The sequence below is a fragment of the Moschus berezovskii genome, chromosome 15 (genome assembly GCF_049115385.1).
Source record: "Moschus berezovskii isolate FMDL1 chromosome 15, NW_MosBer_1.0, whole genome shotgun sequence".
In the NCBI taxonomy this organism is placed as follows: Eukaryota; Metazoa; Chordata; class Mammalia; order Artiodactyla; family Moschidae; genus Moschus; species Moschus berezovskii.
Window position 1 is genome coordinate 71,504,516 of NC_142474.1, and position 19,808 is coordinate 71,524,323.

The 19,808-nt window shown below is 36.6% G+C and overlaps 1 long non-coding RNA gene across 1 annotated transcript in view; it reads left to right on the plus strand.

Moving 5' to 3' along the window:
- Window positions 1-19,808, plus strand: part of LOC148775467 (uncharacterized) — a 114,473-nt gene that overhangs the window by 20,176 nt on the left and 74,489 nt on the right. The window lies entirely within an intron of this gene.

The window sequence follows — 19,808 nt, forward strand, 5'->3', positions numbered from 1 at the left end:
TTCTGTTTTGAAGGTAAGTTCATTTGTACCCTTTCTTTTTTTAGACTCCACATATAAGTGATAATATATGATATTTGTCTCTAACCTCTTGGTCCATCCATGCTGCTGCAAATGGCATTACTTCATTCTTTTTTATTGTAGAGTAATATTCCATTGTATATATGAACCATATCTCTTTATCCATTCACCTGCTGATGGACATTTAGTCATTTCTATGTTTTGGCTAACATAAATAGTACTGCAGTGAACACTGGAATGCATATATATCTTTGAATTATGGTTTTCTTCAGATGTATGCCCATATATATAGGATTGCTGGATCATATGGTAGCTCTATTTTTGGTTTTTTAGGGAACTCCATACTCTCCTCATAGCAGGTATTAGCAATTTACATTCCCATAAACAGTGTTAGAGAATTAGTAATATTGAGCATCTTTTCACGTGCTTTTAAGATAGCTATCTGTATGTCTTCTTCTGAGAAATGTTTATTTGGGTCTTCTACCCATTTTTCGATGAGATAAATCTCTCTACTAAATATTTTGACATCTCTTTATGGATCACCTAATATATGAATTAACTGGCATTCTACTGATGATTCATAACTATATAGTTTAGACCATGCTGTTTCTTAGGATCTTGTTGTAAACTCCTCCAGTTCCAAAATCATTGGTTTAATAATTTAGCATTTACTTGATATAAAGCTATGCAGTATAAGACTTCTATGGGTGAAAGAGATTAGAGGCCACATGCAATTGCTATATTTAGAGATGAACAAACCAGCTCCTAAAAATATCTAGTAACTTTTTAAGCTCATACATATGAAGATAAGTAAAATATAAAATATGTGATAAATATTTAGAAAAAATAGAGACATACTACTTATTTCCTTTTGTCATACATTTCCTCCCTCCCTTCCTTCCTTGCACTTTGTCATCTTACCATTCTATCTTCCTTCCTTTTCAAAGGATTATTATAATATTTCTGCATTGCTTCTAAATCCTTGAGGAATAAAATATAGTTTATGTTTCTTGGGAGCAGTTTAAAACCTAATAGATGATTATATCAGCTTTGTGGACTGGCTTACACTTTTAAATACAATTTTTACCTTACACTGTTTGATTCTAAAACAGATGCACTCTCTTAAAATAATTGACTACTCTTTTAATCAAGGGGGTAGGTTGCAGATGGATTTCAATGGCCAGAATCTACTTATCTCCTAAAAAAATAAGTATATGAAAATGAAATTATAGTTGTTAAAGAAGATTAAGTAGTAGAGACTACTATTAACACTTGAAGGTAAATTTCTTCCTAAATACAGATATAGTTATGAAAACCTTGACAAAATTAAGTGGCATTTCAAGAAACATGATCAAAAATGCCATTTAACTAAATAATTTATGAAAAATAAAGGAGAAGGTTGAATAGATTATGGATAAAAAGTGCAGGATTTTTGCTGAAAGTCTACTATCTGATCTGTCAAATACTGAAAAATATTTTAGAAAAATCCACCTTCGGTACCAGTTTTCACTGTTTTTCGCTTTTTTATACTAAATCATATTCAGAGGAAATATTTATCTGAAATTTTTGGTTACTTACAAAGTAAATGAATAGTGACATAATATATTATTTTATAGCCCACAAATACATGTGGATATTTTATAGCCCACAAATATATGTATATACATGAAATAGTGCTGGAGGTGCTTACATGTAATAAATCAGTTATCTGAATTTTACTTTATTTTAATATAGTCAGTTTACCTGAAGATATTTTGAAAGCTATTTTAAAATTATAGTCTTGTAATTCATAAACGTACTATAAACTAATGAGAAAATTTCAATTATGGTCCAAGATTTCTCTTTCATTCAACACTTCAGAGCATTTGAGCTCACTTTTCCAGTGGTTATTTAACAGTATATTCTGAATTACAGTTATGTGTGGACTTATCACATCCTTCTCCCCACAATATATCATCCAACAAATGTTTATTTTTGAATACAATATGACTTATTATCTTTCAAGCTTTTAAATGACTTGCATTTAATATGTTCTTCCGAAATAATTTTTGTTTTAACTGAATAAACATACCAATATCTTTTATCTAAATCATATTTAAATTTCACTATAATACAAACAGTTCAAAGACCCATCAACTATCAGAGCTTCAATAAATGGTCTTGTGCTTGATTTTTGCTACAATAATTCAAATAATAGAATGTTAAAGTTTCTTGCAGACTTTATTTCCAGGAAATATAATCATAGAATGTTGCAGTGATTTTTTTTTAAGCTATCTGACTAATTTATGGAAGTGTAACTGTTTAAAGATCTCATGTAAATATTAAGTTTTCCATATGGCATTGGGATTTGTGTCTAGCCAAGCAGGTTTTCTAAATATCATGATAATCACCAGGGGTATTCTTATAATTATCAAGAAGCATTTATGAATTTTTTACATTCCCTGATATATTCCCTGCAAAAAAATGTGGACCAAGACAAATTAATTCAGTGGTTAAGTAACCAGAGCCATGAAGAGAGTAGATGTGTTTCAATATCAGGACAGCACTGATTTAAAATAGGAAAAAAGAAAGTTATTGAGTAGCCAGCCTCTGGGTATCATTTAAAGCAAAATAAAGCTGAGAGCCAAGGCTGGTGTACTTAATCATACTGCTGCGTGGCAGGAAGTGGAAACATGGTCGAGATTATAAAGCAAAAGCAATGCTATCTGTGCCTTTCACCTCTCACTTTGAGGGCTGCATGGTGAAATGCCACAGCAATTTTTTTTTTTTTAAACTTCCCTTTCAGGGCAATAGACTAAGCTGGGGAAAAAAAGCCTGGCAGATAGGTAAAGGTTCATCTGTATATCATTGCATAAAGCAGGCTTAAACTGAATAAAATTCCTGATCTTGTCAAAACAATACTTTTAAAGCCTTGAACAAAATGAATTATATTAATACTTCCATAAGCAATTCCAATAAACACATACACACACCCTTTCCAAGTGCATCTTTTAAAATGAAGGATATGAGATTTTTTCAGCTTCTAATCATTGAAGATCTATATTCTTAATGTTTCTTTACAAAATTCAGATATAACATCAGAGAATAATAGTTTTTGAAATGAGAGTGCAATAAAGAATTCAAAGGCAAGTTGTTTTTCTGCTCACTTAACTTTGGCTCAGAGGTTAAAGCGTACGCCCGCAATGCAGGAGACCTGGGTTTGATCCCTGGGTCGGGAAGATCCCCTGGAGAAGGAAATGGCAACCAAATCCAGTATTCTTGCCTGGAGAATCCCATGGACGGAGGAGCCTGGTGGGCTACAGTCCACGGGGTCGCAAAGAGTTGGACACGACTGAGCGACTTCACTTTCACTTTCAACTTGAAAAAAAAGAAAAAGAAAAAAGATATGGCTACTACTTTGGGAAGTAGACTCAGAGAAAAGGATTCTCCAAAAAGAAAGATATCCTGGGATCCTGGGACTCAATGCTTTCCTTGTTGATTTACTCTTAATTTTATTCCTCTTCCACTCATTCAGAATCACACACTCAACATACAGCGAACTGTGTAGAAGAATGCAATCCCCTTTTCGAAGCAGCAGCAAATCTTAGAGCTTGAACTACATTCAAGATAGCTACAGATAATCTCATAAAATTGGTTGGTTTCCAAATAGTCCACCATCAGCCTTCCTGCTATTTATCAAGGTGGAGTTTTCCTAAAATCTAGTTGTTGGGATCACTTTCCTTTCCTTTATGTCCTCATCCTAAGATGAGCTTTTGTATTAGACTATTGCATAAATTCCTAGAGCTCTGAGACTGGTTACTCTGATTAGGTTTTCTATTCTTTGTGCATGATATCTTGCTCAAAGGACTTGAGCATACTTTAAAAAATATATAAATACAATGTTTCAGGTATACAGTAAAGTGAGTCATGTATATATATATATATGTATATATTCAGATCTTTTCCATTATAGGTTATTACAAGATACTGAGTAGCATTCCTTGTCCTACACGGTAGGTCCTTGTGTGTATCTGTTAAGGCCGGACTCACAATTTATTCCTCCCCCTACTTTTCACGTTGGTAACCATAAGTTTGTTTTCTGTCTATGAATTTATTTCTGTTTTGTAAATAAGTTCACTTGTATCATTTTTTAGATTCTACATGTAAGCGACATTGCATGATATTTGTCATTCTCTGTCTGAGTTACTTAGTATGATAATTTCTGAGTCCATCCATGTGGTTGCAAATGGCATTATTCATTCTTTTTTAATGGCTGCATAATATTCCATTGTGTTTACATATCACATCTACTTTATCCATTCATCTGTTGATGGACATTTAGGTTTCTGACAAATCTTGGCTATAGTAGTAGTACTGCTTTGAATATTGGGTGCATGTATCTTTTAAAATTAGAGTTTTCTATGGATATGCTCAGGAGTGGGATTGCTGGATCATATGGCAACTCTATTTTTGTTTTTTTAAGGAAACTCCACACTGTTCTCCAAAATTTGACCCTACTTTTTAAGCATCTTAATTTTTTTCTCAATCATGAAAATTGGAGAGGAGAGAAAGATCTCCTGGATGGTCTTTCTTGGGCATTGAAGTATCACACATTGAGACACCTAGCCTTTGGTTATCTTTACTACTACTACTGTCTAATACGACTGAAACATTAGTATTAACCTTAGACTTATTGACACTAGTCCCAGACCCCTTTCTCTGCCCTGGGGTTAGAGATAAATGGTGATGATATCCACCATTTTCACTGATCACTATGCTTGGGTAATTTGATTAGGTTGAATTTTGTATCTCTTTCCTTTAGCACTTCTCTGTATAGGCTCTGCTTAAAGCTAAGAGAAGAATATTTTTCTCTAGAGAAACAGTGTTAGGTAAAATGTGCATGGGAATCTGTGTTTCCCTTCTGTTCTGACTTTCCACTGACTAAGAATACTCTAACATCTTGATAAGAATTTGGAGGTATTACTTTAAAGAACAATAGCATGTTGCTTTTTGCATTAACATATAAAAGATTTAATAAAGACTAAAGAGCTGACATGCTGAATGTGGGAAATCTTACAGGATCTCAATTTTAATGGGTTTGACACTGGTCTACATTTTGGAAATGGTATCCAGTGCCTCCTCGGTTCTAAGAACTCACTTACCACCCTGAAAAAGGATATAGTTGGTTGTCTAGATGTATACCTCTTATTATTTTATGGGGCATGTGCTGAGGCAGTAGCCCATTTTTTCTGTATCTTTTAACTAGGGTGCCAAAAATACCTGAAATGCTTTTCTGAATAGTTGTGTGCAGAGCAATGTCATAGCAAAAACTATATACAGCAAGGAGTCTACACGTCTTATCATAACACCTTCATGGTTGATCACATGTGGGAATTGCGGGTGGCTCCAGCTTGTGTGGGGCTTCAGTAATTCACAAACACAGTGCTGGGAGAATACAGACTGGGTCAACATATATACAGAGGAGTATTTGATGTCCCAGACCTGACACAGCACTGAGCAAAACAAGAAGAGGAGAGGGGAAGGGTTGCTCTAGACAGGAAAGGGGTTAGGCAAAGTTAAAAGACAAAGATTAAGACAAACACGTCTATTTGTTTTGTTGTGGTCCCTTGCATAGAGTGCATAATAGTTCATGTAAGAGCTTTCGTTTATGTAGCATTTAACATTCGCCAGGCATTGTTGTCAAGGCTTTAACAAATGGTAACTTCAGTAGTCCACACAATAGGAAGCAAGTACTAATGTTGCCCCCATTTCACCAATAGAGAAATAGAGAGTTTAAGTAAATTTAGTCTAGATTTCTGAAACACAAGCCTGAGTCTCTGGGTTCCCCAGGCTCACAGAGAAATCCAGAGGCAGAAACAGGAATCAAATCCAGAAAGTCGTGCTCCCAAATCTGTCCTTACTTCCTTTCACACAGGCACACCCCACAGGCACCTGTGAGTCCAGGAAAGTTCTCTTTTCATTTTAACCATATTCTACTCTCTTTTCAGTGAAACACAGGAAAGGTCCATTTTCCTTTTGATTTCCCCTTCGAATTGCCCTTTTTTACCAATTAGTATGTGCATTACTAGTCATTTTGCAAAGTGAAAGGATGTTTTTAAAAACTGTTTTATGATTAAAAACTGTGCTCACTGAGAAAAATTTGGAAAGTGTAAAATTATAATTGAGTGGGAGTAGAAAATATATTTCTTTCCCCTTAAGCAACTGATTTTTAATATTTTAAATATTCCCCGTAAAGCATTTACTATTAATTTATAATCATAGAGACATGACGTTGGGCAAACTCTGGGAGATGGTGAGGGACAGGGAGGCCTGACATGCTGCAGTCCATTGGGTCAAAAAGAGTCAGAGGTGACCTGGCAACTGAACAACAATATAGTAAATATGTAATATTTAACTTTAAAAAAAAATTAGCATTAAATTATTTTTAAAAATTACCTTGATTTCAAAGCCTCCTCCTTTGTCTGGCCTACGTATTGAATCCATCACATTAATTCATTCAGTAGCAATTTGGTGTTTTGTTAGTCACTCTTCTCTAAAACAGAAAATTTTCAGAGAACAAGACATATTTTCTGTCTTCATGGAGTTGAAATTTCAGTGAGCTTGCTGTTTAGTCACTCAGTTTTGTCTGACTCTTTGTGACCTCATGGACTATAACCCGCGGGGCTGTTCTGTCCATGGGATTCTCCAGGTAAGAATACTGGTGTGGGTTGCCATTTCCTTCTCCAACAGTGAGTTTGACTGATCATAAATTTTTCATTAAATATAGTCTAATTATTTAATAGCAGATATCTCAGTTTTGATTAATGATAGTAGGGTTTAACTTTTAAGAAATGTATTCTTTCTAAATAAAGGGAGTAGAATACAATTATTCAGCTTATTTATTCTAGGGTTGGGTAATAATGTTGAAGAGTAGTCTCTTTTTTTTTAAATTTTTTCACTGGTAAGGGGTGCTTTCCAGTTTTAAATAAACTGTGGCATTGACAACAAATTTAAAGATTATCCCCCAATTTTTACTGATTGCCTGGGGCTTTTACAGTATAAGTATTTATGTTCAAAACTAGTCAAGATTAAAAGGAAACTAATTTTATACGATATTTATGCATCATTTAATCCAGTCATATTTTTCACTTTTAATGCTCCTTGTTGCTAAAATATTTTGGTTCTACAATGTATCCTTTTATGATGGATCATATAAGTACTGCTAAACTCTAAGCACTGTGCCCTAAACATATTAAATGTTTTTATTGAAATGGATTGGGCTGAACTGCATTGTGGGAATTCATGTTGAACAGGAACCTATTTCTCTATACACAGCACAAATAATGTTCCATGCTCTCAAAGTCAGAAGTACGTTGTAAACTCATGAAATGAATTTTTGCAAATAATATGTGGTTGAATGTTCATTACTTCTGAATCATTCCATGGAAACTAATGCTCTTGTCATTCAGGCTTGATCAGCTTCTTAGCCTATTAAAGTATAGTTGGATAGCATTGCATTCTGGTGGCGGCATTTGATAAATTTTCCATTTGCTAATGGTTACATGGGATTTCTTGTGGCAGGTGAGCAGTTCGAGTGCTTTAGGAAAATCATGCAGTGAAACCATCTAGAAAGATGTGTCTCAGCTTTCCTCTCTTTTCTGCCCACTCTGCCCACCAATGATTTCTCCTCCCTGTCTACTCTGCCCACTTTTCCAGGACCATCCTGTCCTGAAGAACTCTCTCAAGTTGACATTAGAAGCCAAGGAATTAAATGACATTCAGTTGGCTCTTTAGAGTTCCTAAGAGCTTTCATCTTCTGGAGCGCTAAAAGTCTCTAGTATTCAGTTCAGTTCAGTTCAGGACAGACCAGGAAGCTGAAATTTGGACAGAAAAGACTGAACTAAGAGGCAAGAGGGAGAGTTGACCTCATGACTAACTCTAAGTGCTTTGCTCTTTCTGATTGAACATGTGGTCTCTCAGGAAAGAGCCTGGCAGACTGCAATCTATAGGGTTGCACAGGGTTGGACACAACTGAAGTGACTAGGGGAACAGAGAGCTCTCAGGAAAAGCCCCCAGCTGTTAAGGGCCATTTGCATCTCTATGTGAACTGCAATTACCCCTTGCTTCCTCTTCGATGGCATCACAGACTCAATGAACATGACTTTGGTTAGGCTCTGGGAGTTGGTGATGGACAGGGAAGCCTGGTGTGCTGCAGTCCATGGGGTCACAAAGAGTCGGACACGACTGAGTGACCGAACTGAACTGAACTTGCTTCCTCTGTGCCATTTTGTATTTTCCACCCTTAATTTTCATTGTAAATGTAAAGGAAGAATATCTCACGTCTACCAAGTAGAAGTTGGAGCTCAGGGCAAGAGGCTTTTCCCCAGATCTTTGTCATCTCCACCCATTCACTCCCTGACCCCATCCCTGGGGTGCTGGCCGCAGCCAGCTGAGACCAACCTACATCCCTGTGGGCAAGAGAAGGTAGGTACCAAACAGAGTGGGAGGTATAAGAACGTAGTCTCAGGGAATGTGCTTGCATGCAGTCCTGTGAGATGGGAGTTTTCAAGTGTTATCAGGGTTATGATAACTTTCTTGGCCAACTTGACCTTTTAAAACCAAGAAATGGCAAGTACTGGTGTACTTGTCATGTAATAAAATCTGTTTTCTATTTGAAAGCTGAAAGGCAGAATACTGTGTTCTATATAATCTCTGAAAATTCTGATAGACTGAGCTAACCAATATAAAGGAAATTTGTAGACATCATAGATTTAATTTAATAATAACGAGCATAGCACTGTGCTGCAAAATCTGTTCTCTTTGTGTATTACGTTCTTCATGCATTTTCAGTAGGTGCATGGGTATCATCAGAAGTTATGAGGATTCTGTTGAAAGTGCACAGGTATCATTAAACCACCAATTGAGTGATAGAGTTGTGAGAAATCATGAAGGAAATTTCTAATACAGCTCTGTGGGAGTAAAAGCTTTCCGCCTATGGAGCAACTGATACAATATTATACTGCCAAATGCATGATTTTGGTAAATGACTGTGACCTTCAGCTATAGTATAGCCTTCATGACACACATTTACTTGTAATAACTTCCTTTCTGGAAAAATGTGTTTCTACCATCCTGTCTATTTTTCAATAGTATTATTGCAGTATCAGTTTAATTCTGTTTTCTCAATATACATCAAATGAGTTTGAAGAATGAAATAGATAAATACATATGTAAGTAGATATAATATGCTAAGTAGAAAAATGAAGACCAAAGCACATATGCATATATGTAAATGAAGAATCAAATTAACTAACAATATAGCCGCACATAAAGATATTCCTTTGGGAAACAAATTAATGTTTTCATAAACCTACATTAACAAAAGTGTGTTAGTCACTCAGTCCTGTCTGGGTTTTAACAAAATTAGTGTAAAACAAAATGTAATATTTTCAGTTAGGTTATTTGATTGCTTCTTCAATGGAAATAAATGAGTCTGTGGGGACCTAGAACATTCCATTTCAACTGGTGGCAACTTTTGTACAGTAGAGCTACAGTTAAGTTGCTGCTCCAAACACGTTTATGGCATTGCTAGTAGCTTCTGCATATCTTCATTTTCAAGTAAAAAGAAATGCTGCTGGAATGCATTCATATTCATTAGAATTATGTGTTCAATAATTCTAATGCTAGAATTATTCATGATATTAAGCAACATATAGCTTCTTATTTTTCACACTAAAGTCTCCTACATATTTTTGTAAATTATTTGGTGACAAAATTATAGATTTTGTTTGAGCACAATTATGTGCAAAATGAAGACGATGCAAAATTCATGCCTATATAAATTTTGTATATGTTATACAAAACCTAGAACTACTTAGCTGTTCCTCTCACATGTTAGATATATTCAGTAACTCAGATATAGACAAATACATGTCAAAGAAACAAGACCCACATGGCTGTCTAGCGAGAAAAGACTTCAAATGACAAGCATTTTGAAATGACAAGCATTTTGTCAAGGGAAAGGTGTGGGAACTGAACACGTTGCACTGTAATTTGTGTAGCAGTTGACTGGAGAGTAGTTTCTCACTTTCTGGTTTGCTGCAGGCCTTTCCCCTCCTCACTTTCCACTGGCAAAGGTTTCCCTTTGTGTTGTAGCTACCCTTCCTTTGGGTTCCTTTGAAATGCTTAGGTGGTTGAAAATGACATGCCCTGCACTATATTCAGAATATAAAATAAAATCATTGATTTTTACATCTCTAGAGGAGAAGGAAAGTGTATATACTACAATTGTCTCTCTTTACCCCATTCTTAGATCGTTGTTCCAGTATGAATAGTGCTTCTTAGATGTCTTCTTGAGAGATCTGTTGTTTCCCCAAATACCCATTTGATTACTAATTTGAAATATGAATCAATTCTTCATTCAAACGAAAAAGTTACAATTGGAATTTAAAGAGGTACTTTGAGAGTATATATTTGTGACTGATCAGGTAGGAAACAACTTTCCACTGACACACACACACTTTTTTTACATACACAGACACTTTTTTTAGGTTTTCACAGCAAAAGTCTAATGGGATAACTGACATCAGAGTTATTACATAATTGTCAGGGATCTTACTGTAGAAAATTTCACCTATAATTTTTTTCTATGCAACTCTGGAATTCAGTTTGAAAAGGAAATGACAACCCACTCCAGTGTTCTTGCCTAGAGAATCCTGTGGACAGAGGAGCCTGGTGGGCTGCCGTCCATGGGGTCACACAGAGTCGGACACAACTGAAGCTAATTAGCAGCAGCAGCAGAATTCAGTATTTTTCCTAGGGTATTTAAATGCATGTGTGAGGTGCTTATTCAGTCTTTACATTTATTTACTCACTAGTTTCTTAAACAATTTTAGGACCACTAATCTGTACCAAGAATTATACAAAGTTTTGTAAGTACAAAATTGAATTTCTCCCTAGCAGTCCAGTGGTTCACTATCATGGCCCAGGTTCAGTCCCTGGTTAGGGAACTAAGATTCTGCAAACTGTGCAGCCAGTATTCTTATTTACTTTCTTTTTAGTATGTTTTGAAGCAAATTATCAGAAATAAAGGAAGTAATAAATGAAATATGCCTTACATGTTCAAGGAGCACAGAGTACACTATCTTTATTACAGAGTGACAAACAGAACATAAATGCAGTCCCCAGCTAGCACATAGTGTAGTCTGTTTGGCTTCTATCTAGATCAGTTTCTCTATCTATAAAACGGAGATCACAATTCATCCCTGAGTGTTATGATACAGATCAAATAGAAAGTATTTAGCACATAGAGTAGGCACTCAGTACATAAGAAGGCTGAGCACTGAAGAGTTATTCTTTCGAACTGTGGTGTTGGAGAAGACTCTTGAGAGTCCCTTGGACTGCAAGGAGATCCAACCAGTCCATCCTAAAGGAAATCAACCTTGAATATTCATTGGAAGGACTGATGCTGAAGCTGAAGCTCCAATACTTTGGTCACCTGATGCGAAGAGCTGACTCATTGGAAAAGGCCTTGTTCCTGGGAAAGATTGAGGGCAGGAGGAGAAGGGGACTACAGAGGATGAGATGGTTGGATGGCATCGCCAACTTAATGGACATGAACTGAGCAAACTCCTGGAGATAGTGGAGGACAAAGGAGCCTGGTGTGCTGCAGTTCATGGGGTAGCAAAAAGTTGGACATGACTTTGCAACTGAACACCAAAGCACTCAGTAAATGTTCATTTTCCTCTGTCACTTCCTCATTCTTGCCTTGAAATTTATGATGTATGGTCCAACCACAGGTTAATTGACTTGTTTTAAGAACTTGAGCAGGGGATGGAGTTATATCTGGAAAAAATCCCAATGTGATTTGTGCCAGACACAGCAGATCCTTAGACACAGCAAAATATTTCCAACAAAATGACAGATGGTTTCAAGGTTAGCATGGTATATATTGAGATTACTATTTATATCAAATAATACATTAAGCACTCATTTTTTTTCACAAATGTTATAAACTCAAAGCGCTATTGCATACTATGAGAAATTGGGGTGCAAAGTGTGTATAAAGTTCTCCAAAGGGACAGAAGGAATTCTTGAATCTAGGAGCCTTGTGGTTCAGATTTGATAAAGAACTCTCCCTGCAATGTAGGAGACCCAGGTTTGATCCCTGAGTTGGAAAAACCCTTGGAGAAGGGGATGGCAACCCACTCCAGTATTCTTGCCTAGAGAATGTCTGAGCATAGGAACCAACTGACTGAGAGCCTCTACTGATGAGATCTGGGAGCCACCTGAGTAAAAGTCTATTGGGTGTTCATTGTGTCTCACAATTCAAGTCAAACCTACTTTGTGGCCCAGCAGTGGAACTGCAGAAATAAGGGAGAGATTTTTAAAAATAATGAAAGAATGCAAGTTGTCTTTCACATATATTACCCTGAGGTGCATTCAGTCATGTCTTGCCAGTTTTTCAGACAAGAGTCCCAAATCTATTGCAAAAATTGAATAAAATGTAGGTAGTGAGAAAAGGACTTGTTCATTTAAGGCAACTGAAGCTTTCCTGGGAAGTCACATAAGGCAGAATATTCTCTGCTATTGTACAGGTGATAATCAACCAAATTCACAACTCATATTATTTCCTTGAAGACCTCTGATCAGAAGAAATGACTATAACTAAAATAGTAAGCAACTGTTGTTGTTCAGTCACTCAGTCATGTCCAACTCTTTGCGACCTCACAGACTGCAGCATGCCAGGCTTCCCTGTCCTTCAGTAATTCCCAGAGTTTGCTCAAACTCTTGTCCATTGGGTCGGTGATGCCATCCAGCCATCTCATCCTCTGCTGCCCCTTTCTCCTCCTGCATTCAATGTTTCCCAGGATCAGGGTCTTTTTCAATGAGTGTGCTGTTCACATCAGATGGCCAAAGTATTGGAGCTTCAGCTTCAGCATCAGTCCTTCCAATGAATATTCAAGGTTGATTTCCTTTAGGATGGACTGGTTGGATCTCCTTGCAGTCCAAGGGACTCTCAAGAGTCTTCTCCAACACCACAGTTCAAAAGCATCAATAAGCTACAGTAAGCAATGCTGTTCTTCCAATTTTGATAACTCTAATCAATGGAAAGCTCTGTTATTAATCAAAATCTTGACCCTTCTTGGATTGTTTCCCTTCAGTTATTTTTCAGGTAGTTCTCATGTCCCTGAGCTTACTGTTTCCTTGAACTTGCTTAATCTTTCCTACATGAGGAATTGCTTGGAGTCTACTCATGATTTACAAGGTCATAAAGTGTGACATGAACGTAGTACTAAAGTATGATTTGATGGGCATGTTGTAGAGTCCACCACTTTAATGCATTATTTAGTCTGAGATAGCTTTTACATGGCAGCCTATTGTAGCCTTGTACTGAGTTCATCATCAACACAAATCCTTACATGGTGTTTTATTTGCTACATTTGCTGTTAATTTGTCTGTCTTTTTAAAATCCTGAGCCTAACATTTGTTCAACCAATTAGATGTAGTCCGTGTTTACAACTCTTCTAGCTTGTTTTATACTCATATTCTGTCAAACAAATCCAATTCTTCCCAAATGTGTGTTTTTATTTTAATATTTTATTTGTAAGCAAACCCACTTTATTTAAATTTTCAAGGAATATGCTGTTTCTTCCCAGCAATTGTCCCTGAAGTGAAAGTGATAGTTGCTCAGTCATGTCTGGCTGTTGTGACCCCATGAACTATATAGCCTGCCAGGCTCCTCTGTCCATGGGATTCTTGAGGCAAGAATACTTGAGTAGACTGTTATTCCCTTCTCCAGGGGATCTTCCCGACCCAAGGATAGAACCCGTGTCTCCTGCATTGCAGGCAGATTCTTCACTGTCTTAGTCCTCAGGGAAGCAATTGTATTTTAGACCTTTTAATTAAAGGGTTAATGTTTTTCTGAAGAAAAATGGTCAACGTGATCTACAAAAATTTCAGACCTTACAGACTTGGAAAAATTTGGCATTATAATGTTTCAATGTTTCTGGGTGTTTGGGGCTCAGGAGAAAGTCTCAGTCATATTTTGCCCAAAGCAAGTCTTAAATTTTTAATTATGTGTAATAAGTCCAAGCATATTTAATCCACATAGTTCATGATTCATTTACACTTCAATCATTATGTTGTTGTTTTTGAAGAACCATTTGATGTCTATAAGTCCTTTGAGCCTTTAAAATATGCTTATAAAACCCAATCCTTCCCCACACACATACACATTATTTGAAAATAGATCATTATATTTTGCCCAGGGTTAAAAAAAAAAATCAAATGTCTATACTTGGGTGTGGCTTTAATCTTTGTATTATACTTGACCACATATTATACTCCTCTAAAAATAATTCCTATGGGAATTCTTTGCTTAAAAAACATGTTAAAGTTTGAATGCTTTAAGTGACTATTTCAGAGACTCATATGACTAACCAAATAGCTTAAAAAATGCTAGCTAAGGTCTTGCATTTCCTTTCACATATCAACAGAAACATTTTAGAGACAATCCTCAGTTGTATCTAAATATTCCTGATATTTAGAGCAAAATATGAATAATTTTCAATAGACCAAACTGCAACACAGGCTGAGCAGACCTAAGGAAATGTTTGGTGGTCACCTTTCAGGATGCACTCAAGTGCATTGTCTTACGGGGAGTTATTGTTGTCATAGCTGCCCTCTTTAAAAGATGCAGAACCCACCACAAATTTAAGACTGTAAGGCTTTATGTTTCAGCTCCAGTTGGGTGCTCAGATTCAGCATGTCCACCTTAAGGAATCTTTTACTCCCATCACCACTGCTACTCACACTCCTGCCACCATCATCATCACCCTCCTATAACATCCTTTCCCCTGTCCAGGTTTCTAACACTGTAAAAGCTATTATATTAACCATATACCTGGTTGCCCAGTTGTAAACCTGGCAGAATTATAGGTTAAGGGAGAAGAATTCTTACATCTTATTCTGGACATCACCTCCTTTATGAAATCTTAGCATTTCCATCTTCAAAAGACCTGTCATCCACCTAATTTCCTTCACTCACTGCCATAACTTGAGTTCAATGGAGACATTCATGCCTGAATTACCTTCATAGAATTCAACACACTCAATCTAGTTGAAGAGCACCAATAAACTCCCAACCTTTAGAGTGTCATCAAAGGTACAAACACAAAGTTAGAAAGTGCATTAGATAGCTTCTAGATTGACCGCCTTATTTTTAGAACAAAGTTATAAAGAGCTATTATAAATTTTCTCTCCTCTCATCCTCTTTCCTCACATGAGAAAATGCTGTTACTGCATTAACTTTGTCGGAAAGATTGAGGGTTATGAGAATTTTAACCAAATTGTGTCTTAGCACCTTGCTCCAATATGACTTAGACATTAAAAATATGAATAGTTTCCAACAGATCAAACTACAAGGCTGATCAGGCTTAGCAGGCCAAGCAGAACTAAGGCACTCTTTGGTGCCTTGCATCTTTAAAAGATGTAGAATCCACCCCAAGTGATAGCATTTAAGACTGTAAGGCTTTATGACTCAACTCTTATTTGCTCCCACCCCAAATGAGAAAGATGGGTATCCTAACATTAGTGTGGCACTATTCTAAAGGAGATCAATCCTGGGTGTTCATTGGAAGGACTGATGCTAAAGCTGAAACTGCAATACTTTGGCCACCTCATGCGACGAGTTGACTCACTGGAAAAGACTCTGATGCTGGGAAAGGTTGGGGGCGGGAGGAGAAGGGGACGACAGAGAATGAGATGGCTGGATGGCATCACCGACTCTGTGGACATGAGTTTGAGTGAACTCCGGGAGTTGGTGATGGACAGGGAGGCCTGGCGTGCTGTGATTCATGGGGTCGCGGAGAGTCGGACACGACTGAGCGACTGAACTGAACTGAACTGAAGAAGAGGAGATTTGACAAAGGAGCAAAGAGCAAGTGTTTGGGAAAAAACACTGAGCTATAGAGATAGAAGAGGTACACTTCCTTAAAAAAAAAAAGAATCCTGTTTAGTACTTAGCATGTCTGGTCAAGTGATCCGAAGTCCTTAACTCAGTTGCCTAATGTGCATAACTGGAATTTTAAATTTGCCCTAGTCATTTCACAGGCAATGATTAAACTCATAAGCAATAATAAAATAATTTTTAAGAAGTGTTTGCAAAGTGTAAAGTAAATAATTACTCAAAATTCCACCTGAGTCCTCTTCTGGGAATTTGTGCTTCACGCTGATTATAAAATGAATAGATACAGGTATTTTGATGCCCACAAATTCTTCATTTGAAAATGAGAAAGATGAGATCAATTTCACAACTCATTTGTTACAAATAATTTCTTGATGAAACATCAATCTTTCCTTAATATTCTTGAAGGCATTAACTGGAGTTTTTGAAAATATGCATTTAAAGAGTTAAACATGTAGCCTTTTCTTGATAAATAGATATATTACTAAAATTTCCCAGGAAATAATATCTCATTGACCTCTGGCCTATAAAAAATGGAAAGCCACGAATAATTCTAAAGCTAATTAATTAACTCCTGAATGTTCACAAATTATTTGTTTTTGTAGTTGTTCAGTTGCTCTGTCATGTCTAACTCCATGGACTGTGGCATGCCAGACTTCCCTGACCTTCACAGTCTCCCACAATTTGCTCAAATTCATGTCCGTTGAGTTGATGATTCCATCCAACCATCTCATCCTATGCCACCCACTTCTCCTCTTGCCCTCAATCTTTTCCAGTATCAGAGTCTTTTCCAATGAGTTGACTCTTTACATCAAGTGGCCAAAGTACTGGAGCTTCAGCTTCAGCTCAGCATCAGTCCTTCCAAGAATATTCAGGGTTGATTTCCCTTAGGATTGACTGGCTTGATCTCCTTGCAGTCCAAGGGACTTGCAAGAGTCTTCTCCAACTCGAAAGCATAGATTCTTTGGTACTCAGCCTTCTTTATGATTCAACTCTCACATCTGTACATGACTACTGGAAAAACCGTAGCTTTGACTATATGGACCTTTGTCCACAAAGTGATGTATCTGATTTTTCATAAGCCATCCAGGTTTGTCATAGCTGTTCTTCCAAGGAGCAAGCGTCTTTTAATTTCATGGCTTCAGTCACCATCTGCAGTGATTTTGGAGCCCAAGAAAATAAAACTGTCACTGTTTCCAGTGTTTCCCCATCTATTTGCTATATGGTGATGGGACTGGATGCCATTATCTTCATTTTTGAATACTGAGTTTTAAGCCAGCTTTTTCACTCTCCTCTTTCACTTTCATCAAGAGGCTCTTTAGTTCCTCTTCATTTTCTGCCATTAGGGTGGTGTCATCTGCATATCTGAGGTTGTTGATATTTCTTTTGACGTCTTGATTCTAGTTTGTGCTTCATCCAACCCAGCATTTCACATGATATATTCTGCATGTAAGTTAAATAAGCAGGTTGACAATATACAGTCTTGACGTACTCCTTTCCCAATTTTGACCAATCTGTTGTTCCATGTCTGGTTCTAACTATTATTTCTTGATCTGCATACAGGTTTCTCAGAAGGCATGTAAGGTGGTTTTGTCTTCCCATCTCTTGAAGAATTTTCCAGTTTGTTGTGATCCACACAGTCAATGCTACCTATTTTTATTTTCAATTTCCTACCTTTAAGCATCATCAAAACAAGGTACCTATTTAGGGATTGGAATCGAGTGAAAAATTAGCTCAATTTTATATTGTTTACTTTATGGGAATTTCTTCTCTGAGCACAAACAGATGAAATTATGTGCTTATCCTTAAAATGTAATGACAGGTTGAAATAATTCTCCACGTTATTGACATTTATCAGTCTAAGATCATTTTCTTTTTGCTCCTATTATCAATTCTTGAAAGAGTTTATATAATACACTTTGCAATGTCATCTGAAACAATATATATGTATTTTTACCATTTACAACTGGAAAGAAAAGTGTTCTCCCAATTTTACAGTCTAGTACTGGAATCATGTGGCAAGAGAAATTTTTTTTTTTTTTTTTTCAGTAGAAAAACCACTTTAATCACATGATGCTATTTGGAGCAATTGACTGCAGACATAGGTTTGATGCTGATGGAACCACAGAAAATCTATCAGAATCTGTCTTCCTATCTCATGGCTACAAACTGGGAATCGCAGCTCTGACATTCAGGAACCATAGCCTCAGAAACCTACTCTGGCCACTGGCATTACTTTCCACATTTTACATCCTTCTGCCCTGGAGATCCCCAGGACCAGTCATGGGGAATCTCTGGGGAACCCCTAATGGCATCATCACCCAAGGGATTCACGAGTAGCCCCTTGACTCACATGGGAATATCCCCAGGAACTCCCCCACCACTGAGAGGGGTTGAAGAAGTTCATTCTCCTCATGTTCAAGCCTAGACTCTTGATTCAGTTAGTAGTACTTCCCTAAGGCTATGTTCTTGGGACCAAGGTGCCCAAAGTCAAAAGGACTTTGTTTTTAAAGTCTATTGCACCAGAAACATCAGCATATCTTATAGATAACACTGCCTTCTCTCCCACACCTAGATTCACCCAAAAATTTTTGGAAAACAACACATGTTGAAGAGAGATTCCTAGCCAATCCCTCCAGGAAACAGAGTCCAGATAACTAAGGGACCACCTCTCTAAATAATATGTCAATTATTTACTTATGAAGTAAGTAAATTAACCTATATGGTGCAAATAAGTAAATGAGTCTATAAGATTAGTTGATTTAAGAATACAAAAAGATGTATTAGCTATAATTCCCTGGTGTGATTTTCTGTTCCATCATAGACCTCAAGAAATTTCAATCTTCCAGGGCCACTCATCTCACTTCTAATTAAAGTGACAATGTAATTTATCATTAAAATCATGCTATTTTGAGAATGAAATGAGGTACTAATAATAATTGCAAAGAAAATGTGTATAAACTAGAACTTTCCCTCCAAACTGGAATGTCTAGTCACTCTAACTGATGGAGAAAAGCTAAGTGACTAGCTTGGGGAATGAGTAACCAGAGGATAATTAAATATTCTGTTTGGCATTTGGTAGAATCGCAGTGTTCCTTAAAATTATCTAACAAAATGTGTCATAAGAGATAGCATTTTTGTTATCTTCTGGAAAAAATAATACATTTTGACATAGTTGCACTTGTTTCAATCTACTTTTCTATTTCACTTATTTTCATATCTATATCCTTTACTGCTTCATGGTAAGTACCTCAAATAGCTTTGCGGATTTTTTTTTTTTTTTGAAATATGGTAGAGAACTGTTGGAAAGTAGATTCTTGATTTCCACCTCAAAACTTCTGAATCAGAATCTCTGGAAGTGGGGACCAGGATTTTTATTTTCACATAATCATCTCTACAAAATTTATGACATAGCTAGGAAGAATCTCATGGTATGAAAAATAGAGATTATTTTTGAAGAAAGGTATGTTGTGGTTGGATGAAGAAGTTTATTTGTATTGTTATTTACCTTCACCTCCTTCATACAGTCAAATGCAGTTAATTCTTGGCATTTGAATACTGAACCATTGTTCCCAAGGGAAATATAGGATTAGGTTCCTGTGAGCTTGGGTCATATTTTCTATCAAGCAATCAATATATAACCTTGGTATATGTGGGTTTCTCTTTAAAGACACCTCATTTAATATATGGTTGATTCACTAACACTGAACTCACAGCCAACATTACAACTCCTGCCTGCATGGAACTGAACTAACACACAAATTTTCTCTGTAAGGCACATCTCCAGCCTTGTTGCCTTTAGGAACACTAGACAGCACTTCTGCATCATACTTGCAGTCCATTT